The 26,039-nt window shown below is 46.9% G+C and overlaps 1 long non-coding RNA gene across 1 annotated transcript; it reads right to left on the reverse strand.

Moving 5' to 3' along the window:
- Positions 1 to 434: 434 nt before the first annotated feature.
- Positions 435 to 23,848, reverse strand: LOC138918746 (uncharacterized). Its single transcript, XR_011428459.1, has 3 exons — positions 23,712 to 23,848; positions 16,630 to 20,190; positions 435 to 1,302 (listed from the first exon to the last, which is right to left on the reverse strand). It is a non-coding gene; the product is annotated as an uncharacterized lncRNA (long non-coding RNA).
- Positions 23,849 to 26,039: the final 2,191 nt, after the last annotated feature.

Genomic DNA, 26,039 nt, shown 5'->3' on the forward strand with positions numbered 1-26,039 from the left:
TGCCAATCTTCCTCTATTTTGTGTGGGGGTCACTGCCACAGCATGGCCGCTGACAAGTGGTATAGGTCCGTGCCTGGGAACCAAACCCCAGCCTCCGAAGCGGAGTGCATTGAACTTAACCACTAGGCCACAGGGCCAGCACCCTGTTTTGTGCTTTTTAAATATATTTCTCTTTCCTTAGAAATGAATAATTTCTTAAGTCCTTAATGGAATCTAAGTACATGAAAGAAAATGTCTACTTTAATAAGTATCATTATTTTCTAATTAAAGTTTAGTATTAAATTAATATGCAAAGAAAAACCCAGCGATCTCATAATCCTTGAGATCTGAACCAAAATTTATCTCTGTGATTCTAAGGAAGTGCTAGAAATCAATACAGCTAGCTAGAAAGATCATGTTTATAATTATAACATGGTTATATTTGAGTCTGATGAAATTCGGAATACAAGTGGGTAGACGTCAGGACAATTCAGACATGCAATACATTTCAGAGGAAATCAGCAAGAGGACAGAAGAGCAAGGTGGCAGGGAGAGCTTCATCGATTTGCCTGAAATTACTCAGGAGAACCAAAGGCAAACGCAGTTCTCATTTTTAACCCACTGCTTCTACCATATAACACTCTTTGTCTTGACTGATTCGAAATGGAATTCACCCAAAGTACAACCTCATCAGCATACAGCGAGGGAAAGTCTGTGACCTTGGTCTTCTCACCTGCTCACAGGGTGATCTTTGAAAAGTAAAGGCACCTCTGAAAAAAAGGACATTATATTATACAGACATCTGAATGGGGTCCCTCTATCATGTGAATAAAACTTACACCTGAATAGACTTTTCCTCATTCACAGAGACTGCCATTCCTAATTTGAACTGAAAGATAGGCTTCTTGAAAGTATGAATTAAAACAATCTCTTGTCCTTTATCTTCTTTCAAAGAAAATGCATAGTTTCAACACGATATTTGCATAATATTTTATAGTTAATTTACATATGCATCTATAGTTATATTTACATTTCAAAGTACTTTACCTCCCCATGAAGTTCAGCAGGATTTCTTTCTCTCCATTTGATGAGTGAAAAACTGAGATGCAGAAAAGAAATTCAATTTACCAACCTTCATAATGGCCTAATTCGGACTAGCGAGCAAAATAGCTAGCTATAGGGGTACTAGTTAATAGTAAATTAGTTGAGGGTCAATTTCAGAAAGTCAGCCAGGTTGGTTTCAGGACCATGCAGTCTTGATGATTCCACACAGCTCCTTACAGGACTTCCTGAGTTCTTAGCTGCCTCCTAGTTTTCATATACCTGTGAAGGAATAAAATCGCTTGTTGTCAAACAAAGCATATTCCACAAAGCACTCATCAACTAAATTTTCAAAAAGCAACAGCTGCCTTCTTAGGGAACGCTATTGTTACTTCTGCAATTAATGCAAGGTGGCCAGCCGGCCTCCACATGAACCACTCTATTTTACTCTACCTGGAAAGCCACTTAAATCAAGGAGAGAGAATTTCCAAGGGATTCTCCATAAACTGCGAAGAACGAGAAGAATTAAGGGCATGCATTCCACAACTTGTGCAGACATCCGGGCAGCCTGGGGAGCTGGATGGCAATCTCTAACGTAGACATTTGCAAAAATAAGAATGACGATGAGAAAAGAATAATAGACGCCATTTACTGAGGGCTTACTCTGTGCCAGGCGCTGATCTGAAGTCTTCACATAATAAACGTTTGATCCTCGCAACCGTCCTACTACATGGGGGCTAGTATTATCAGAGCCTCCTGGAGATGAGAACAGAGGGGCGAGGAGTAACTCACCTAAAAGTCATGGGGCTGCCGTGCAGTCCACACTCAGACCCAGCAGTCTTACCTAAAGCCATAGGCTAAAAGCTGCTTTGTGTGCAGATGCATTTACAGATGTCAGAGGGAAAACAAAAGTTTTGATGGTTGCAGATGCAGCTAGAATGATAGATTACTGTATGGGCGTAGAGTTCCATTTAGGAAACCTCTGGAGAAACATTGAAATGTATTTAGTGAGCTAAAAAGAAGACAAAACAATTTGGACATCTTATGTTTAAAAAATACATCTATAGATAAATGGAAATAAAGACAGCAATACACCATTAAACAAGAGTAGATTATCATTTAAAATTGTGGTGGGACATCATGTTCTTTAACCATAAAACTACAGAGAGAATATCTTGTTGGCCAAGAAAAAAACAGAAGCAACTGCAAGTGTTTGATTCTAGGTCTCAGGAAGAGAGTTGAGGATGCAAATTTGCTGTTATTATTACTACTGCTACTACTGTGCAGGTTAAGCATTTGATTAAAAGGTTTTTCCAGGAGAAATTCGTATGAAGAACCATGTCCGGGCTTCTGAAAAGCTGAATCTTTGGAAAGAACATTGTCCAGAAAGCAGTATGACCTCTGGAATAAGAGATGTGTGTGAAATGTATTTATTCCTCAGTGTTCGTGCCAGGATTGCATTCAGTGGTAGTTAAAAATAGCTGGAAAGTCGAACTAAGCCAAGTACCAATTGCAATTTAGTGTGTATTATTTATTTAAGGCATATTACGGATCTTGTTTACAATATGAATACAGTGAATACTTAACAATAGGAATGCAATTATTTTATTAAAAAAAGAAGTTTGAGGAATAGGAAGAAAAGCCAATGTGCTTTTTGTGGAAACTTGAATGTGGAAATAAGTGGTTTAATTCTCATTTTTCTCTGTAACCCATGTTCGGATTATGTCTGTTAAGCCAAATACTGCTAAATAATCATCACTCGCCTCCTTCTTATAAACTCAAACCTGTTCCATGCTGGAAGTGTTGCCTGCAGCTGCGTCTGGAATAATACTGTGACTGCTTCAAAGTCCAACTTAAAAATAATGATTACCTAAGGGAAGAGAGAAACTGTGTTCGTCGTAACTGGGAGATTGAGACTAAGGAAAGCTGACTGGCCTATAGCAGCTATTCCTTACCGACAACAAACAAAAAACCCAGAAGTGGCAGAATATCAGCTTGGTTTGAGTAAAATTTTGGAGGAAAGCTGTGAATGAGCAGAGATTTGCATCCAGGTCGGCAAAGAGGCGGATGTGGGGAACCTGAGAACTCACGTTTAGAATTCACAGGAATTGTGTGGAGAGCTCTAAGCTCACATAGTCCATGAAATTGAAGATTAGAGTTATATTTACCTAAATATTCAGGAGGCAAAGCAGCCCCAAGTGACATCTCAGCAACAGTGGGGCACCGGCCTAGGATCCTAAAGCTGAGAAACTGGACCCCAGTGCAATGCAAGGGAGGTGAAATTATTACCCTGGAACTGAGCCCAAGGGCACTCTCATCGTCACTGCCAAACAGGCGGACCTACAGCTCAGGGAGGAAAGATGAGCGTGTTGATGCTTGGGTCAGAGGACAGTGGTGACATAACCCTGAGATCAACATGAAAACGTGGGGGAGTGATGTCCAGGTCAAGGCAGGTAGAGAGAGCAACATAGTAATTCCCCGCCTTGTCCGCAGCTTCAGTTACCCGAGGTGAACCGCAGTCTGAAAATAATAAACGGAAAATTCGCTACGTCACGATGCCTAGTCATTCACTTCACTTCACTCATCACACAGGCACTGCATCATCTCACCTCACCACAAGAAGAAGCCTGAGTGCAGTACAATAAGATATTGTGAGAGAGTGAGAGAGAGACCACATTCACATAACTTTTAATACAGCGTATTGTTATAGTTCTATTTTATTATTAGTTGTTGTTAATATCTTACTATGCCCAATTTGTAAATTAAACTTTATCATGGGTATGTACATATAGGAAAAAACAGTAGATACAGGGTTCAGTACTATCTATGGTTTCAGGCACCCACTGGGGGTCCCATCCTGCACGTAGGAGGGGACTATTGTAAACGCAGAGCATCCACTGATATCCTGCCAGGGCAATGCAGAACTAGAAATAAACTTACAACTAGTCAACCAGAGGAAACCCTGGAAATCGGTGATTAACACAGCTTCTAATGCCATTCAATCCTGAAAGAGGAAAGGAGGGCCTTGACCACCCAGCTTGAGATAATGGAGAAGGGCCTTTCTCTTGCTTCGCCTGCCGGGACAGACTTCTCCAGAGCCTGGTCTCCTGCTAAGGGGTAACTATCAAGGAAGCCTGGAATCCGCTGGTCACAGACGCATGGATGCGAGCCTAGATAAGACATCTGTGGGAGGTAGTGCCAGACTGAAGAGGAGGATTTTGAGCTGTAGTTAGAATGTGTCACTGAAATGTTCCAAGGGAGGCAGGGCTCAGATGTGAGAAGCAATGGTGATTAATAGAAAAATTACATGGTCCAGAATTAGAAATTATACAAAGTCAAGAGTCATAAATCTCTGTCTCCAGGGCAGAATATCCAACAGCACTCACACAGGCATGCAGGAATGCGGATGATGGTGTGATCCGCATGGCGGGGTTCTGAACTTGCACCAACAGGAAAAGAAGAGGCCTCAAAGTGTAACATCTCCCCAGACTTTTGCAGTAGGCTGTATACCAACCCCTTCGTGACTGCAATTTGGAAGATCAGCTCCAACTGGACCAAGGTGGCAAGGAAGTGATTGACAGTGAGACACAGTGAGAGAAACCTAGCCTACGCACAAAAGGGTAAGACTTTCTGCCCCCAGTTCTTGCTAGTTTATGAAAATAGAAGATGGCTACCTTCAGGAGACATGCTACATGCTACCTTTAGGAAACAAACCTCACAGAGATCTGGAAGCTTAAAGTCAGATTCCCAGTCAAATCTTATTCAGGAGGCTGAACTCCCAACCAGGCAGGGTCCACAGTGAGGTCATTGTGAGGTTCCTCAATTCTGGTCAGAGGGATCTTCAGAATGACCCAGAGGCTTTGGAGGCATACTATCCCCGGTCCCTTCCAGGCGCATGTGTGGTCTCCCAGGCAACCGCCCCGTGACACCCGTCAGAGCCTGAGTACTTGTAAAACAGATTCAAGAAAATACAAGATGGTGCCTAAGACATCATGGAGCGGAACTGCACTCTATTTGTTTCACCTTCAACATCTCATGGACATCAAGGGGAAAATTGCATTAAAAAGAAGATTTCTATGTGGGGCCTCCAGAAACTGAGGTAAGAGAACGCAGAAGAGCCAGTTAGTGTAGATGCCCCCTCACACTCCTAGTTCCCAAAGGAAAGGATCAAAGACATGTGGGTAAACCCTGGCTCTGACAGCAGACGTAATTATGGAAGATCCAGCCTGGGAATTTTGGCTGCCCACACCCCGCCACCATCAAATCCTCATGCACTTCTGTCTGCAGCCATGACTGTCTAACAACTTCCACTGACACGAGTGTCCCATCATGGCTCAGAAGCCTCACGCAGAAGCAAAAAGATATGTCCCATAGCCAGCCTGTGCCATGAAACAGACCCTCAAGGAGAGTCTCAGAAGAGAGCACTGCCCGTCACCTAAGGCGGAAGCAGTGTTGGGGGGATGACAGGCAGCCACAGTTGGACACTGTCTACGGTCTTCCCCTCATCCATCCCCTGGAGAGACAATCTGTATTGCAGCAATTGCCTGAGATTGAAATACTTTTCTAGAAGATGTAATAAGATGGAAAAAAGTTATTTCCTAGAATTTCAGGAAATCGTATGAAAGGCAAAATAACCTAGTTATTGATCCCTGAAAAGAAAATTCAGAATTTCAGAAAATTCAGGGGAAAGGGACACTGGGAGAATAGTGAAGGAATAGACTCTAATTCCCAAGTGGTTGCTTGGGGTAAGTAAGGTCACCTACTGAGACCCAAGTTAAGGCAATCAGTGGACCATGAGCAGGCAGGCAGGGAGCACAGGGGACTGGCCATATTCAGTAGTGACCCTCCCCCATGACACCCCAACATCCGTCATAAAGTCACTCAGCACACGATGCTTGGCTGGAGTAGATTTTCTCCTTTTATAGAAAACACCCGAACAGCAACCTCTGAGCCCAGGTTATCGTGGGGGATGTTATTAAAGAGCCATGAACAGCAACAGGAGTAGAGATGGGAACCTCTACTGAAAAACAAAATCACCAAGAGTGGAAGGGTCCAGCACTTTCACAAGCCCATGACCTTGCGGGAGCGAGCCAGGCTTATCCAAATCTCCAGGGGCCAAGGAGACTTCTGAGATTCAATTTAAAAAATGAAAATAGGTTCTCCCAGTAGCTAACCCACTACCTAGCTCAGAATAAGAATCCACTTAGTATTTACTAAATGAGGGCTAACTTTTGGTTTTAAATTTTAAGTGCCTATTCTGTGCATGGGATTGCCAGGGACCACGTGCCTGTTTCTAAGCATCTTGTTCTCCCTTTGAAAAGGCATTGCCTGTGCTCAGTGACACTGAGCATACAGCGGTTAACACAGTATGTGGTAGTGCCCTGCAGAGACAGTGCAGGGCAGGAAGAAAGGGTGCTGCACCCATAGGTGCCGCCCAGGTTAAAGGGTCATGAAGACAGTGGCGTACAGGGGTTTGATGTGTGTGCTGATGTCTGTGTTGAGGAAGAAGGAAGATGTTTTTCGTTCCATACCACAAACTTTTTGTTAAATATATTTTAACATATTCTGTTAAATATATTTCAATATAAGAGTTTCTTTTGTAATCTTATATATTTATTTTTATTGGGATATAATTTACACACAATAAAATGTATGTATGACTTCAATGAGTTTTGACAATTGTATACATTCACGTAACCATCGCCCCGATCATGATACAGAACATTTCCAAAACCTCAGGGAGCTCCCTCCTGCCAAGCGCCAACCCCAAACCAAACCACCACAGCTCTGACTTCTCTCAGCACAGATTAGTTTTGTCTGTTCTTGAACTTCACATGCACTCTTTCTCGTGGGGTTTCTTTTGCTCAACACGATGTTTCTGACATTTGATCCACAAGGCCTTTATGGAATGTCTTAGTCAGTGTCTTGGAAGGAATACTCCACTTGGGAAATGTTAGGAGAGTTGAATAAAGTAGCTACAGAGCTGTGGGTAAGGAATAGGGAATGCACCAACACCCTGGGGCGAGGAATAACCAGGAGCCAGCACCCGAAGGGGAGGGGGTGGGAGTGGTCACCTGACCCAGAAGAGAGAAGATGGCCACTTCAAGTGGGGTGACCTTCAGTCAGAGATGCAGCCAGCCTGGACAACCACGCAGGAAAGAAGCCGGGAATAAATACCCCATCTCTCCCTCTCTCCTGGTGCACGCCATTGACTCAGCACTCTAAGTCAGAGAGTGGGAGAGCCTGTGGATTTCCTCCAAGGAAGCCAGTCCAATGGGACGGAAAGGTATGGGAGGGTTCTGGAGGGAAAGACAGAAGGCATTTAGCACACGGCAGTACTTTTAGGAAAAATCCACAGTATAGACAAAGACCTAGAGATACGATAGAGCACAGTATGTAGGAGGAGTGGGAAGAATATGGTCTCACTGCAGAGGGAACACAGTTAAGGAAGTTCTGGAAAATTCACTTCTTTACCTCTTCCTTCCTCCCTTCTCTTCCTTTCCTTCCTTTGTTTCTTTCTTCTTCCTCCCTCCCTTCCTCCAGGCTTCCTTCCCTCCCTGCCTTTCTTCCTTTCTTTGAAAATGACCGCACCAACGATGGACAGTGATTGTGTGTTTACTACAATATGCGAGACACTCTGTTAGGAGCTTTATATACTTGATGTCATTAATGTTCCCCAAACACCTATTTTAGAAGAATAATTATCCCCATTCTACAAGTAAAAAAGTTTTAAAAAGTTTACCTGTGAGGCTACAAAGTAAATAAGTCACAGTCCAACAGGATTAATAACCCATGGACAAAAACAGCCGTAATACCCAGGGGCTTGCAAGAAATGACAGTCAAGGAACGCACGCTAGAGCGAGCAGGGAGGGCAGCGGGACGATGCGGCGCTCCTGGTGAACTCGAAGGAGGGGAGATTCGCCTGAGCAGAGGGCAGAGGGCATTCCAGCTGTGTGAACAGCAGCAGCAGAGACAGAGGGAGAGCGGCGAGCTGCGAGTTTGGAGACTAGAGACCGTCTACTTCAAGGTGATCAACTTATGCAAGATTAATAAGTTCTAGAGATCTACGGTGCCACATAGGGCCTAGAGTTAAGAATGCTGCGTCCGACATTTAAAAACTTGTTAAGAAGGTAGATCTCTTAAATGTTCTTACAATTTAAGAAAGGGGGAGAGTAAGAGACTAAGACAAAAGTAGTGAATAGTGAAATTCTGAGTTTCATTCCACAGACAATAAGAACGCAGTGAAAATTTTGATCAAGGGATGTACAGAATCACTACGGATCTTCAGGAAAATTTGTCTTGTGTCAGTGGGCAAAACAGATGACTCACAACAAAGACGGTTGGGAAGTTATTGTGATAATCTAGGAGTGAGGTTCTGACTAGAGTGGTGGCCACAGCAATGGAAAGAGACAGTCCTGAGATGGATTGCAAGGAAAAAATCAATGGGACTTGGCTAACCGGGTAGGCAGGGTCCTAGAAGAACAATGAGTAGTGAAAAACTAACCGGAGAAAGTAAGCTGTGTGGGTGAGCACTGGGCAGAGGGGAGAGCTTAGCAGAGGGGCGGAGTCTAGGGCACAGCTAGCACCAAGGGAAGGAGAGATGCCAGTCTGGTTTGGACAAACTGCTCTGAGGCATCCAGGGAGAGCTCTTCAGCAAACCACGTGGAGGGAGCAAGAGGGAGACAGGTGGAGAACTTGTCCTCAGAGAGGCGACTGGTCCAGCACTGGGAGTGCAGGAGATGGCTAAGGGAGAGAAATACTGACAAGAGAAGAGGGCCCACGGTGAAATCTGGAGGTCCCTCTACACTCAGCTATTCAGGCACCACAGTGCAGATCCAAGGATTTAGCGGTGGTCAAATTACTGGCTGGCTGGGATTTGTTGGCCAGAGGACATTTCAGAAGTACAATAATAGTCCTTAAAACACAGACAGCATGGGCACTTTCCTTAAGTCTGAAGTTGCCATCAGCACTTTATTTCTAGAACATTCTTTCTCTGTTTAAATCAAATCATCAAGAATTGTGCTTCTGGGAAATGCTATACCAAACACTTATTAAATATGCAGCCATGCCGTTTGTTTTTGCATTTTTCTTAAGGGTAACAATTAACCTTTAAAAAGTCTGACCTTTCCGAAAAGGTAGGCCTGTTGGTGGGAGTTCTCTGAGGTGTTGGGTAAATGTTTCAGACAAGCGTTTGCTTCACAGGAAACACGGACTTTAAGCTGCAGTGGTTTCCTTACACAGTAACTCTTTGAAATGACTCATTTAGCTCATATTTTTAATTTGTAAAACGAAGCCATGAAGTGGAGTCATGGGGGTCAGCCTGTGGCATAATGAGACTACCGTCTCCCAGAGGACTGAAGCTAAACCTTCAGCCAAGCATTCACATCTTACCAACAGGCCAGGGGCACATGTGCCATGGCAGATGCTGACGTGGGATTATCCTGAAGCTTATTCTCAACCAGTGCCTCAAGTCCAGCCCTGCCCCAACGCGGATCAGCAGGAAACCAGCCCAGCAGCCTGTTAGGGACCCTCCTTTCCCACCACCAGCCTCTCCTCTGTTCCATTCACGCAATTCACCATTGAAGGGCTCTTTCTACTTGGAAATCTCACCACATTCTTCCCTGATTAAAACCCCCAGTGTTCCCATGTTTACCCAGGACGCTATGAAGGCCCTGTGATCTGGCCGCCACTCACTTCTCTAGCTGCATCTCCTTCTCTCGAACCCTGCCCCTCCCTCAGACACACGCTGTTCTTATGCCAAACCAAGGTCCCCGTGGCTTCCTAGGTACCGCCACCCATGGGCGATTTGCATTCCTCATTCCCAAGGCCCCTCCACTTCCTCATGGGCTAATGCCCACTTTTCCTTTGAACACACCTCAGATGTCGCCTCCTCTGGAGAGACTATTCTGACCCACTTCCAAGGAGTTAGGTGACTTTACACACCCATAGCCTGGTACAGAGGCAGGCTTCATAACAGGGACTCTGCTCTGTCCTCTCCATCACCTAAACTGGTCCCAGCTTCCGCAGAACCACACACAGAGGAGACCCTTAAGGAATGTTGATGCAGTCCATACAAGAATAATTGAGTGAAGAAACAGTGTCCTCCAAAGGTTATACCTGAAAAGCACACATGCACACTTGTCCTGGACATTTCTGGAAAATGAAAATACTTATGGTATCTGTAATATTCCAACAAACAAAAGTGGTACACACAAAGGATTTAACTGAAGCAAGCCAGAGGAAAGGATGATTTACAGAGATTTAGGCCGCATGAGGGAAGCAACAACGGATGCAGAAGCACCAGGCCTGCAGGGCCAAAGGGAGAGAAGACAGTCCTTGAGCCCAAGGGAATTCTAGGCAGCTGCTGTCTCTCCACCGATGGTTATCAAACTGTGGCACCCAGACCAATAGCATCTTCAGCACCTGGAAACTAGTTAGACAGGTCACTCCTCAGTCCCCATCGCAGATCTACAGAATCAGGAAGTCTGGGGTGGAGGCTGTGATCCATGTTTGAACAGTCCCCCAGAGGATTCTGATACACATCGAGGCTTGACAACCACAGCTCTAGACTCCAGAATGGCAGTTGGCAAACTGTCCAGTGGGCCAAACCTGGCCCGCTGCCTGTTTTGTTATAGCTCACGAGCTAAGAATGATTTCACATTTTCAAATGGTTACATTTAAAATGGTTCTATAAGAACCTAAGTAATATCATTAATTTTGTCTCTTGGGTCACAAAGCTTAAAATATTTACCATCTGGTCCTTTACAGAAAGAGTTTGCCAACCCTGCTCTAGAGCAACACAATTAGGGAGAAAGACTGAGAGCCAGCCTGCCCTCCACCCCCTGGCCCAGGGCCTCCATGGGCCAAACGCACGGGAAGCCAGAGAGTGAGCAAGAGTCCACAGCTGAGCTCCTGGGACACAGAGCGGGGCAGAGAGAGATGGGACCACGTGGGGAAGGTCTGGGAGGGGTGGCAATGGGAGAACAGCCAGCACACAGTACACCTACCAGTTTTAGGCTCCATAAAGACCATCATCTTCTCTTACAACAGTATGAGTCCTCTGAGAGAGGAAGGAAAGCCTGGGAGGGACAAAGTCTCATCACACTGCAGGGGCAGGAGAAGCAGAGAGGAGGGAAAGGGCCACGTATGAAAGTGGTTAAGACTACAGGCTTCGAAGCACAAGAGGCCAGAGTTTTGTTCCATCTCTCCCACTTACAAGCTGAGCAAACTTAGATAAGTTACTTAACCTTTCTGTGCCTCAAATGACTCATCTGTGAAACAGAGGAAAAGAAGAGTATCTACCTGATAGAGGGGTGTGTTGCAGACGGAGTGAAACACGGCCTTTGAAGTATTTACCATCACAGCTGTATGACCATAGTACACCTGAAAAGATGTTGCTCAGCTGGCCTTATCCAAGCTCATCTCTAGACCAGGCTACGTGCTAGGTGGTAGCAAAAGAGAGGTGGGTAAGACAGAGGCCTCACCCTCAGGGAACTCAGAGTCCAGTTGGGAAGAGAAAAGAACAGAGCACAAGGACCTCGAAGTGAGAAAATGGCCAACTTCCCCGGAGCGGATGGAGCTTCTCAGGAGAAGGGCCATTGGAACTCAGCCTCAAGGGTACCTAGTGGGGTGGGACACTCAAGAGATGCAACAGCGTGCAAAGGCACATTTGCAAGGTGTTTTCAGGAAGTCGCGAGCAGCTCTGCAAGACTACAGCTTGAGTTCCCATCCTAGGGGGCTGGGAGTGAGGCCAAGGAGACAGCAGGCACAGATTACAGGGGATCATCCATGCCATGCTAAGGAGTTCACACCTAAGAAATTGGGAGCCACTCCCAGAGGGAGTAATAAAACTACTGAGCAACACCCAATACGGAGTGTGAGGAAGGGAACAAGAGTCGGTGTTGGCACCAGCACCAATTGTACACCCAGATTACAGCACAACAGTGCCCCAACACAGTGGGGAAGGCACACGGTGGGACATCCTGAGGACACAGATGAGCACACACCTTGGTTAACTGATGAACACCTGGTGCTCAGAGAGAAGGGTGGAAGCACAGGTCTGTGGTCAGCAGTGGGGCTGCGTGGGCAGCAGAGGGATGCTGCCAGCCATCAGTAAATCTCTCCCAAGATGTATGTTGGCCAAAACTCCCCTCCTCTCACCAGCCCAGCCATGCAAGAGAACAGATGAAGAGGATTCATTACCTCAGAGGGCCAGCGAAGATAATATTCCCTTATCAGATAATGAGAGTGCTCTTCAGGAGCTGGGCCTAAACGCGAATCTATTACAAACACCCATCCCAGACGTGAGGTTCCAGAAATGCAGCATCATCACAAACTCCCTGTGTTTTTACAAAAAAAAAACCCGATACTCCATACATTCTAGACACAATTAGAAACGCAAAGGTAACAAAGTCATAGAGGGAGAAGGAAGGAAAAACAATATTGGTTCTAGAAAGATGGTTAACATGAGGAAATATTAATATTGATTTCCCCTTTAACAGCAGCAAGGGTAATCAAGCTGGATTGGGGACTCAATTAACACCCTGAATTTCAACCCAAGCACCAGACGCAAAGCTGGCCGTCCTGAACATGTTAAAATTCTGTTCGAATCAATTTAAAATAATTTCCCCTCTTCTTGTGATGTATTTATTAACAGACTCAATGAAAGAATTATTCGATCCCCACCCGTGAGTGAGTGGGCTGCAAGTCCCATGCCCCAGGTCCACTAACGGAAGAACCGGAGTGTGGAGGGGGCCCGGCAAGCGAGGCAGAGATGAGGAAGCATGTGCCTGGATGCCCAATCCCTGAACACGTTCCGAGATGCACCTGGGGCCATGTCGAGCCAGCATATGTTGGTTCCCATGATGGCAAAGTAGTGTCTGCTCGGGCATCGGGCAGCTCAGCGCAGTCCATGATGAGCAAGAAGACGTCCAGAAAACAAGAGATAAGTCTCACACTTTGTGACAGCCAGTGTGTCACCACATTCACGCTGGAAAGAAATTATGAAAGAAGGAGGGTGGATACAAGGATATGAAAGGAAGAGCAAACATCAGCGATCTTCTTTCCCCAACCCCAACCCAACTCAAAACAATTGCCAAGTCCTGTGAATTCTCCTCTTAAGTAGCTACTTGGTCATCTCTGCCGCCTGACTCTCCTGCCACTTTCCTAGTCCAGGCCTCCATGCCATCTCCCCTGGATCATCTGGAAAGCCTCCTTATCCATCAGCCTGGGACAAGTCCTTTGCCACCCTCATCCTTCCTCTCTTGGAGGATTGTCACCGAATGGTGTGTCTAAAGCAAAATTACAGTCATAGCTCTTGCTTAGCATTCTCCGAGGGGCCCCACCACCGGCTGTGTAATCCTAAATGGAAACACAGCCTCTAGCCTCTTCTGCTGCCGTCCTAGTCTGCCCCCAGCCTGCCTGCCGGGGCCTCGTGTAATCCTGGTGGACTTTATTTCCCACAGCACACAGCCGGGGCTTCTCATCTCTCCACACCTGGGCCTTCAGGGCCCTCCTCCGGCTCACGCACCTGGCAAAGTCCTGTCCGTCAGCATCAGGGAAGCCCGGCTGCTGTAACAAACAACCCAACCCTCAGGGCCACAGCATGTGCGCCCCTTCACCATACAATGCAGGTTAGCTGGGGGTCATTCAGGGATAAGGGGCTTGACATCCCAGGGCCCCAAGCACTCTGCTGCATCTTCTGCAGCCAGCTGGCAGGTAAAGGAAGAGACACCTGGTGGACTGGAGGGAGGGTTTATGGGCCATTCTGAGGGGAGAGTGGAGGCTGAGTACATCATTCCTGCCCACATTCCATTAGCTGGGAGATGGAGCGTATCTGTGTGCCTCATGAGAAAAAGTAACTATTGAGAACAATTAGCCCGTGTCTGTGGCCACATCTTCTTAGGGCTGGGCACCACGCAATCTCCTTCTGAGCCTTTGCTGCTCGCCCGCCCCCTCCTGGCTGCACTCAGGGATCTTTCTCCTCTCTTACAGCCACCAGACAGTAGGAGCACGGAAGCAGTCATGATCTTTACCTCCCTTCGCCCACACCCCTACCACCAAAAGGAGCCATAGTGTGTGTCGGGAAAAGGCTTATTTGTCTCTAAAATACTGGAACAAAGTGAGAGGAAACAGGACAGGGTTACGCATATGAGGATGGGGGAAGGAGAGGAAGAAGCGAATTTTTTCAAGTAGCCCCCGCCAGCACGACTGGGTGCTTGATAAATAGGCATCCAAATGAGTGAAAGAATAGAAGGAACACACAAGCAAAGTGAAGGAAAAAGAGCATTTGCATCATTGAAGAATCATCTGCATCAAGAATAACATTTTATCCAGTTCATTGGCGTGCCAGGCACTGAGCTCAGCTCCTTGTTTTTTGTTATTTTTTCTAGTGCTCAGCCATAACCCCGTGAGGTGGGCACTGTCATTATTGCTGAGAGGGAGCTGAGATTCAGAGATGGTGCCCCAGATCACTCCCTCAGACACGCCTGCGATTAGGACCTGAACACAAGCCCCCCACACCTGAGGGCGGACAGGACGACAGAGGATGCGAGTTAGAAAGAGGCTATTTCTCTAAAACAGGGTGCACTTCAGGGCAGGCAGCCGGGGTTCAATCAGAACGTCCCAAAGCCTGGCGGCAGAGCAGACAGGTTCCGCTGAGTTCTCTGTGATTCCGGAAGAAGGCCCCTCTCCGGGTACCCGTGACCAGGCCCCAGTCTCTCACTGGAACCAAGCAGGACTGTGGGAAACAGATCTATGGCAGCACTTGTCTCCTTCCCGTAAAGAGCAAACCTCCTCTGCAACTCTGCCCAAATCCCGCAGGCTGGGCCCCGTCCCTGAGCAATGCTCGTGCATCCCCGGAAAGTGCATGAAAAATGTTAGTATTCAGAGTTGTGTGTTTCATGTTTAAATTAGAAACACTTACATATTAATTCGTATTCTCACCATTTTTGTTATTACTTTTGAGCACTCAAATTATTTGTGCCCTGCTTTTATGAGGGCCCTAATCTTAAGCTCCGAGGGCCTAAAATTGTCATTCAGACTAAATTAATAGCAGTTTTATTGGCTCATTATTTTTGACATCTGGTTGGAAGTGCAAAGCAGTAACTATTAAGTAATAATCGCAGTAGGCTCTGATTAGACACTAATAACATTAGCAATAAACTTTAAACGTGGTTGCCATGAAGCCTGATCCAAGGAAGAGGACACTGGGCCACTCCACACCGAGGGAAGCTGGGCGAAGGGGGAACACACCTCCTGACGCCTGCCCCACCGGACCACCGCATATCTGTAACCGAGTTCAACAAAAACAGGATCTGATTCCGTAACAGGAAAGAAAAATGATGGTAGACAAAAATTGCATTGCTTAAATGGAAATATAGCAAAAGAAATACCCTGTCTCTCCCACGTTTCCAAATAATTCGCAAAGATTTTTAATATTTTTCTCTCAATACTTCCCTTCCTTCTTCAACAAATGCACAGAAAGCCTGCTCTGGCCTGGTAATTACTGATATTTATTGGCACTGACTGTGGCTCGGGCCCTCTCCTGAGCACTTGGCACGCATCGTTGTGTGAGGTCCTCACAAAAAGCTTGCCGGGCTGATGTTGTCACTATTCCCGTTTACTGATCGGGAACCTGAAGCACGGAGAGGGAAAGTCACCCATCCCAGGTCACACTCAGTAGGGCGCCTCCCAGCAGCAAAGCCCAACTTGGACCCCCACAGTACTGCCCACGCTCCTTAACCCCTACCCTCACTGCCAGGCTGGCGGTAAGTTTTCATCGTGTGTTTATTGAGCATCTATGATTCACCAGGTGCTCTTCCATGAGCCGTGGGGGAGGGAGAGAGCAATGCAAAGAACCGCAGGCAGATGCTGGCCCACTGGCTAGATGATTGCAATGGTTTCCCGACTTTGGACTCTCCTCCTTCTGGCTTTTCCCTACAAAGCAGCAGGGGGGTCCCATTAAAATGTAACTCAAGTCATCTCATTCCTGGACATGGAACCCTCCTCTGACTTCCAATCTCATCCATAATAAAAGGCAACTCAGCAGAAGGACTCTCGTCCTCCTGAAGCTCCCCCCACCTGCCCCACCCTGTCACCTCCTCTACCACTGCCCCGTCAGTCCATACCAGCCCCATAGGCAGACCTGTACCTCGTACCTCAGGGCCTTTGCACTTACCATTCCCTCTACCTGGAACATTCTTCCTAGAGTGCTCTTCCCATTATCTCTGTTTCCTGTCCCTTATTTCCTTCAGATTTTACTCAAATGTCACCCCACAGTGAGGCTGTCTCTGAACATCCCTTTTAAAATTGTAAACTCCTTCCCCAAAGTACTTCCATCCTCTTTCTTGTTTTTTTTTTTTCTTTTCCCCATGGCACCTTCCACCCATCTAGCAAATGAGATGTGTTAGTTAGCAGGCTGGTTGGTAAGTTTTTGGTTAGTTAAATTGTCTATCTTCTTCCCACTAAAATATGTTTGATGAAAACAGCAGAGTGTGTCTATTTTGTCCACAGCTACATTCCCAGTGCCTGGGATGGCGTTTTGAACATAGTGGGCACACAGTTCATGTCTTTTGAATGAATAATTGTCCCTACCCTCAGGGATCTTACCTGTTTAGAAAAGCAAGCTGTGCTCTCCCCAGCCTCTGCCCAGAAAACAGCCGACCTTACAAACACCACACGTAAGGCGGCCTACAGGGCACATCCCAAGCAGTCTAGGGGCAGTTCCTGGAGATGGGACAAGCTGGAAGTCGTGTGGGTCAACAGCCATGTCAGGTCTCTCAAGGGGCAGGGTGGAGGAAGTCTTCTGGGAGGAAACACCGAGCTGAGCACAGAAGCAAGAGCACATAGCTGGTTCAGATCCCAGCATTGCTGCTTGCTCCCTCTGTGCCGGGTCCTTGAGCCCTTGAGCAGGTTATTCAGCCCCTCTGAGCCTCAGTTTCCTTGCCTGCAAAGTGACGACATTGTCCACCAGGTGAGGTTATGTGAAGATGAGATGGAATAATGTCTGCCAACAGCCTGACCTCGTCCACACCGAGTGCTCAGCAATGTGACTTCTCCTTCCCTCCCTCCTGACATACCAAGAGGAGGAGGAGAGGTGAGAAGGGGTGGGCGGGCTCCTCCCACTGATCTCCACTGCACAGAAATCTCCTCCCAGGACAGCCAAGACTTCAGGAGACCGGCAGGCCCTGAGAGACAACCGAAATGCAAACACCGGAATCAAATTTGTTTCCTGAAAGGAAACGTCTTCTCAAGAGCTGAGCTGGTCTCCTCCAGCCGCAAGGAGAACTCAGCAAATCTAGATGAGCCGAAGGCCAGTGGGAGGTGCTAAGCCATCATCTGTAGCATTGTTTTGGCCTCATGTGGTTCCACATTTTCCCAAGAGTTTCATAGTGAGTTTGCTATGTCACCAGCCACAGCCAAAGTTCCTCTGGGGTGGAAACAGGGTCCTGTCCCTCTTTTGCATAATTCTAACAACTTCCACGTGTACAGCATTTACACAGACATCAGCTCACTGATCCTCAGAACAACCCCATGAGGTGGGCCTGAGGCACAGGCATCAGGATTAAGCTCCCACTTTACCGATAAAGAAAGTGAGACTTAGATCAATTCAGTGTCTCATCCATTCCCCAGGTCTAGCGGGTGGCTGATTCAGGATGAGTATCCAGTTACTCTGACTTAGATCTAATGCCTGTTTCACTACATAATGTAACATCCATATATCTCAGCACTCAGATGTCCTGGATACGAATCAGACTGAACTGATGTGCAGAGAAATTGCCTGACAGCTCCATCGCCATTCATCGGCATGTACTAGATGCTAGCAACAGTCCTGGTTCCATTGTGTACACTATTTGCTCCAAACCTCAACACAACCCTATGGGTTTTACTGCCCACCCCCATAAACCCCTTTAAAGATAGGAAAATTCAGACCAAGAGAGGATAAATAATTATATCAGGGTCACACAGCTAGAAATTGATAGAAGGGGGACAGAAAGTAACTCCAAAACCAGACTCTGTCCACTGTGCAAGGACACCTCTTGATGCTGTGCAGTAAAGGACCACTTGGAGAAATGAGGGACCCCCTCCTCTGCAGACTCTGAAGGAGGGAAGGAGCTCAGTGCCGTGACTACCAGATCTCTTTGCTTGATCCAAGGCGATGGTGTAAACAGATTGAACTGGATTTGAATGCCAGCTCCACAAGGTAAAAGATCTTGGTCAACTTACCCAAGCTTTCTAAACTTTGGTTTCCCAATCTATTAAATAGGGCTACTGGTATGTACCACATAGGATTATCAGGAAAATTCAGTGAAACAATCAATGCAAATCATTAAGCACTGGTGTGTGGAAGGCACTCCATCCATCCCTTCTCTCTCTTCCAACATGAAAGAAAGGATAACACCGGATGTCATGCAAGAAGAATGTGGTATAAGAGGAGGTTCTATTGAGCAACAGTCACTGGAGATGGCCTGAGAAGTGGACTGGGACCTCTGAGAGAAAACCAAGGAGGATGGCACGCCAGGTGAAGGCAGCGGGCAGAGCAGGCCTGGAGGTGTGTCTTGTCTCCATCGTCTCTTGTCTCCGTCGTCCCCCAGCAGCAGGGCCTGAGACTCTCGAGTTTCCAAACAGCCCTATTGCTGGCTTTTGTTACAGTCCATCCATGCTCAGACAGGAGGCACACACAGGGCCCAGCCCATCCTGACCTGTCTCCCCTCACAGAAACCCAGTCAGGCCTCCCCACCCCGTCGCAGTCTGGAGGCTGTGGCCTTGGGCCCACGGTCTCCACCAGAGTTTGTTGAGATGCACTACCGCAAACTGCCCTCCTCCTGACGGCTCTGCCTCCAGCCTCTTACCAAGGCTAGGTTTCTCCCCTTCCTCCCCAAAACTGCACCTCTCTTCCTGTTTGAGGCAGCTTTCTTCAACAGCTGGCGACGGTAAACTGAGGCAGGTGGGGTGGTGAGGCGGCCATTGTTATATTCTGCAAGGTGGCATCGTCACCTGTGGGTTTGAAGGACAGGAGCCTGTAGGGGCTTGAGTTGTCCCACTGGCTTCCAAGGCTGCTTTGCTCTGTGTCACCACAACCCACCCCCACCCCCACCATCATCCAGCAGACAGCTGCCAGCCTGTCCGTGTGTGGGAAGGCACATCCCTCCCCGGAAACCTGGCATCAGCCCAACTCATTAGTCCCCGGGCTAATATACGTGGCTGATATACACAGCTAATTATGAGCTTTTCTGGTCCTGTTTCCCTCCCTCAAAGCTGCCACATTTAGCGTGGCTTATTAAGTCCCAGCTATGTTGACAGTCCCCAGGTCCCTTTAGGGCCAAAGTGGAGCCTCCAACGGGCCATTACTGCAGACGTGAGATGAACATCACTGGCTCTGCCAGGATCGCGGATCCGCTTTTCAGCCGGACTCTGAGGCCTTTGAATTACGGTTTGTGAAAGCACCAGCTCCTTGAAAAACCTTGACAGTGAAGACAGATGGACTGAAAACGAATCCTCTGGGAGGGTTTATAGTCTATAGATGATCCTACCAAAGTGGCATTGCTCCCTCCCCTCCGGCACCCCACCCGGCCACCCAACCCTTCCCCAGCACCACAGCACAGGTCGCCTGGGTCACACGACAGAATCGGGGATGGAAGTGGAAATTGACCAAGGCCGCCACAGTCAGAAAGCCCTGGGCTGGAATTCTGACTTCATTTATGACAAATGCTTTATCCATCTCTCTCTGAGTCTTAGTGTTCCAGCTGTAAAATGGGGTACAATATCGTCCCAGACTGTAGTTGTGAAGATCAAAGCCAAGAATTCAGGCAAAAAGGCCTAGCACAGAGCCTGGCACTAAGTAAACACATAATGAGTTACCTTCTTCCATAGTCACTAAAAGGGCTATTGAGAAAAACGTTGAAGGAGATGACACAGTAGTTGTCTACTCAGCTGTACATCAATGGATGTCGCGAATCCTGTTAGCAACGGGCCCAGGCTCTGAGGCAATGCTTGCTGGTCAGTTGGTTTCAGGCAGTGAAGTCTTAGCTACAAGCAGTTTGTTAATTCATGTTGGTGGGAATCCTGGGAAGCCCCCACTCCTCCATCAATACCTATCTCCCCACCTAAACTATCACAGTCCTTTGATTCCTCCAGAAGAGTTCCATTGTAGAGTCCTAGCAGTGCTCCCTGCGGGAAGAGATCAAAGAACTATGATTCCAAGGCACAGACGCAGTAGCATCACCCCCATTTCCCAGCCTATCATGACTCCCCATTGCCTGCAGGAGAGAGTGAAACTCCCAGGCAGAGCTTTGGATGCTCTTTAAAATCTGGCTGCAACATGTATTTCCAGACTCAGCTCTCCCAACCTCTCATGACACTATCACATCCATTACACCACTTGTCTCGCAATCGTTCCCCAAACCCACCGTGCCCTCCCACAGCTCCTGGCTTATACGCTTGCAGGCCCTCTTCCTGAAACACCCTTTTTCTGTTTGTTGAACCCATGAACTCAAGGACAGGTCCCAGGCCAAACCCTCGGAATCCCGGCAGGCTGGGCGCACCTTTGGCTAAGACCAAGGAAAAGAGGGAAGGCAGAAGGAGACAGTCATTTCCCGAACACCGTGTTCCAAGCACTGTGCTGGATGACTCACATGGATATGCTTATCTCATTTTAATCTTCAGAACAATGCTCTGAACTCTGTATTCTCTCAATTATGTAGGAGAGAGAACAGAGCTGTCAGAAGTTAAAGTAACTTCTTGCCCAAAGTCACACTGTTAGGAAGCGTAACGGAGATCTGACCCCAAAGCCAGGGCACTTAGCTGCCCATTTCCTCACACGGCCTCCCTTCACTGGGTTGAGCATTTCAAATGCCTGGAATGGATAGTCACAGTTTATGGTCTCGTGGCCACCTCTGGCTCTGAGCTCTGGCTTCTGAACTCGCTTCCTCGTGTCTGCCCAGCAGCCACCCAGGTGAGTAACTCAGCTCGTTCCTGCTTCTCCATCTCTTGACAACTAGCGTCAACCAGTTCAAGGGCATTAAAATTTACAGAAGTCACCGAGCTCATGGGAGGGGTTAGCTAGGACCCTCCCTTGCCAAGAGTGCCTGCCTGTGGTTCTTAGGTTAGAGCAAAAAGGAGGGAAAGTAGTTTCTTTTGAGAACAGACATCATCAAGCTCAATTACACTGGATTGCATGACAAGGAAGTGGGAAAACAGCACGGGTGCATTTCAGGGTCCCTGAATGCCCCTCTCTGGCCAGCCATCCTAAGCCTCCTTCACGAGCGCTCCTTCTCTGCTTGCCCACTGGTTCTGTCCTGCCCCTTCTGGCCTCTTCACTCCAAGTCTGCTCCGTGCTTCTTACTGTCTCTTCACAGGGCTCCAGGCTCCTGCTGATGGCTCCCACACTTACCTCTCCTTCACTCCAAACCTTTGATTCTGACTGCTTCTAGATATTTTCTCCCAAATGCACCAGAGAAACCTAAAACTCAACAACTGCAAAAACAAGCTTGACAATCTTTCCTTCTCTTCAACAAACACTTCTTTTTCCTGATTCCTTTCTCTTATATGGCAACACCTACTGAGCTGACCAAATCATAAATCTAGGAGTCGTCCTTGACCCCTCCACCTCTTTCCTCACCCCTATCCAATCAGTCATTCAGTTTTGCAGATTAATATGCCTGTTTTCAGTCATCTCCCCTCTATTCTAGGACCACCGCTGTAACTCAGGACTTAACTCTTAATTGGTCTCTCTGTCTCCTGTTTCATCACCTCCATTTATGAGTCACAGTGATGTTAGGGTCATCTTCCTGAAATGCAAATCTGATTTTGGACTCTCCTATCCAAATCCATCAACATCTCTCCGCAGCTTTCAGAGTATGGCTCGAACTCCTTAGATCCACACATGATACCCTCAAGAATCTGACCACTCCTGCCTGTCTAGCCTTGTTTGCCACCACTCCCCCAGTTATACAACGTGGTTCACAGTTCCCCAGTCCCCAAGCTGCTTCACACTCTGTGTCTTTGCACACATCACTCTCTCTGCCTCAGATGCCTTTCTCATCCTACCCCTGCTCCACATTTGGCCAACTCCCGCTCATTCTTCATCACCAGTTTACGGGTGGCCTCCTCTGGAAAGCCCTGAATGGTGCCAGTCTGATTTAAAAGGCTCACCCCTGTTTCCCATAACAGTAGTTCACTTTTGTCATAGAACACATGGCACCTTCCTGTCATCTGCCTTCACACTTAAAAAGAACAGGGGTTCCACTTGCTTTATCTTCGTACTCTTTCAGAATATCACAGGTCCTGGCTCAGGGCCAATTAATAGATGTTTGTTACATGCATGAAAGAATGAGTGAATGAATCCTGGGAACATCTATAAACTCCACTCAGGTACTTTTGTCTCAGAAATGTCGACCTTAGTGGAGTTTATAGATGTTCCCAGGATTCATTCACTTATTTATTATTATTCATATTATTCATATGATATTTATTTTATTTATTGCTATCTATTATTATTTCTTATTATTCATATTATTCATATGATATTATTAATATCACTTACAGACAGCAAAATCGCTAATCTTTTCTACGTACTCACAGTTGCAAAACTCCCAGGCACTTCCCCCTTCTCCATTAAGCAAGTCCAATTGGGCCTCTGGCCACGCCGGCCCTGGCAGGATGGAGGAGAGGAGTCTTCCTAAATGCATTTCCTCTCTTGGTTTTCTTAGCTACAAAAACTTAGCTCAGACATTCAGATGCACCTGAGGAGGACCAACTGAAAGCACCTCGTGCAGGAAGGGGGGCTCCCTCACCCAGAGTCGTGAGAAAAGACACTTCTCAGATTTGGTGGCATAGAATCCCCTCACGACTTTCCTCAAAGCCTTGTTGGAGTCACCCCCGGACTTTCTGATCAGCAGAGAGGGGCCCAGAACACTCGTCTGTAATGAGCAAGCGGTTCTCACACAGGTGCTCTGCGCTCTTTCTAAATACTGCTTTAGGTATTTAGAAAACAGTCCTACTCATTCCTAAGCCAAACGTAATTTGCTGTGCTTTCGAGGCCCCCTCTGGGACGCAGTGCTCGGAAGACCAACCGCATTTGATATTCTGTTCAGAACTAATGGGAGCAATCACTTCTCCTCCGCTTGGAGAGCCCATTAGGAGAGCGGGTGAGATAAGCATTTAGAAGATCAAGATGCGTTTGGAATATCATTTATGATGCACCCTGCAGGGCTTCTCAAAACAATTCCTGCAGAGAGAGAGCGTGTGTGTGTCTGCCACGCTGACTCACTACGTCCATCTCACCCTCCACAAACACACATATCCTTGTGTCACCTAGTTTACCATTTAGGGTAAAAGTTAACCCAATCTGGAATAAAATGAAATCCAGAAATCTCTGGAGCTTAGCCTCCCTCCGACTTCTGCGGGTTTTTCTGTTTGCTTGCTTCTTTGTCTGTCTGGGTTATTTGTTTGTTTTCAGTGATGGTAGGTGATCACTGTACCCAGACATGGACCTGAGCGCTCAGCCCCTGCCCCAGCTCAGAATCCAGGGGGCTCTTCCTCGGGCAGTCCAATTCTGCTGAGGCCAGTTCTTTTCCTTGCAAGCATTCACATTCCTTCAGAATCCCCAGTTCAAAAACAGACATGCATCAAAAAATTAAATTAATAGTGTAAATTATTTGCCACAACAATAATACAGAATATATACTTACCACTGTGCTTTCCTAAAGATTTCTGACCAGGTCAGCCTGGTGGACACTGGTCCTTCACTCTGAGCTCAAAAGAAATGAAAGGCGGGGAACTCGGAGCCGGGAGGAAAGAGCTAACACAAAGCGCGTGTATTTTCTGTTTTATTCTACAGTGAGAGGAATCTTTACTCATCTGCCTTTTAAATCATGGCGAAAGTTTCCTGTCGGATTTTAAGCCTCCTTGTCTACTTCCAACAAGAAAATAGGTTTGGTTTCGGTTTGCCGTTTTTTTTTTTTTTTTTTTTTTTTAAGGGTTTATAGGTTTACTAGCACAAGCAAATTAGCATAAATGAGATTTTTAAACCATCGTATAGTCAGAGATCCCAAAGGCAATATTCAAAATCTTTGTATTTCTCCTTTAGGCTCTAACACGAGTCTCTCTCCAGATCTCTGAATGACTGTTTCTCTGGCAAAGCAACTACGCTGGCAATCACGATAAGTAATAGTACCAATACTGTGTGCGAGACCTCCCTTTGTGCCAGGCTCTATTTAAGGAAGTCACTTATATGAGCACTCAGTCTTTACCACCATCCTAAAAATGTTACAGATGCAGAATCTGAGGCCAGAGCAGCCACCATATTTTCCCCAGTTCACAGAGTTAGTAAGTAGCAGGGTCGGGAGGCCAACCCAGGCAGGTGGCACCTCAGCGCTGCTCGTAGCCCCAACTCCCCACTGCCTCTGGGGGACTGAAGGTCACGCCTGTGCTGGGGGCTCATAATATCATCAGCCCTAGACTGTCATAGCCTCTCACAGAGTGCAGCAAGTTTAAGGTACGGGTCCTGGTGCAGCTTTTTACAAATCACACAGTGGACAGCCGAGTCCCACTTCCTCCAGAATGTTGAAATGGAATCACAGAGCAGAAAAGCGTGATCCACAAATTGACAGCAGCTCTTAACAAGTCATTATCTTCACCACCTCAAATCCTTCCTGAAAGTATGCCTTTTTTCCCCATTGAAGGTTAACTGGTTAATTAACTGGTTAATTTAATGGAAAGAAGGAGGGAGAAAAAGTGGAAGGAAGGAGGAAAGAAGAAGAAATTAAGATAAAAACAAAATCCTGCAGTGAAGAAATGGCAGAACGGAGAGTAGAACCCATCCCTCATACTCCAAAACCCAATTTGAGAAGAAATTATTTTCTACGCCTTTTAATTTAGCTTTGTGGTAGTTTTTGAAAACTCTTTTCTTTGAGCATTTCAGAGGAAATCTCCCCCTTGGAATGTATTGTTCATGTCACAGGCATATTGGAAGAACATGGGGGATCATAATAATCATCTCACAAAAGACACACTCAATATAGCAGAAAGATTGTGGTTGGTCAAATAACCTGCTCCATGAAGGCTTGTATGATAAAGATCCAAGGTGGAAAGAGGTGGTGTTCTCTAGTCCAGAGCAAAGCCACGTGCCTTCCTCATGGCCCCGCCTATCGCAGCTTTGCCATTTCTGCAAAGAGAGCAATGCCACCCCTCCAGAGAAAAAGGCGACTGGGAGGCCACCCATGGCACTCATGAGCCCTTGCATTATTATTATTGGTGTCCCTCTTATCCTCATCATTTTCATTATTTATCAGTGGCCCTGATCTCAGAGTGAGTAAAGCGCTCTCCACAAGTAATCTGTTCCCCCAGATGTCCGAGTGAATAATAGCTTCCCTCTCTCAGAATAATTGTGGGGTTTTTGGCCAACATGCATACCACTCTGTTATGGTTGCCATTTCACGAAATGATTAAACCTAGTTGTTTCACCTGCGGAAGGAGGAGGGTCACCAAGATGGTGGCCACCTCTTCTCTTATCCTTCAACAAAGCTTCCAACATGGGAAAGAGACAATCAAAGCAAACTAGGAGAAATGCCCAGCAAGTAAACTACAGCCCTGCCCAGGAGGAAACAATCATTCGTTCCCTGGGGAACAGCCCTCACCACCATGATCAAGCTCAGAAACTGCAGACTCGAATGTCCACTGGGGCCGGGCAGATGACAAAAGCTAGTGAGACTCAGACCAGTGAAGACCTGGGGACGTTGCAGCAGCAGGGACCGTGGTATGCCCCCTCTAAATGTAGTCTCAGTGTTGCCAAACTCTCAGATTTTTCCAAAAAAGCAGGAAATTGAGATTTTGATATGAAATATCCCATTTTTCAAATTTGGTAACTATTTTAAATTAATAAACTGTGTGGGCCAGGAAAACCCATTTCCTGGTCAAATATGTGGTAGGACCTCTCATGAGCATCTGCTGAACTGAAGGGGCCTTCGGTCCAGCAGGTGACTCATGGTGACCTGTGGGCATGGCCCAGAATCAAGAGC

Source organism: Equus caballus, chromosome 18 (assembly GCF_041296265.1).
Source record: "Equus caballus isolate H_3958 breed thoroughbred chromosome 18, TB-T2T, whole genome shotgun sequence".
NCBI classification, from domain to species: domain Eukaryota; kingdom Metazoa; phylum Chordata; class Mammalia; order Perissodactyla; family Equidae; genus Equus; species Equus caballus.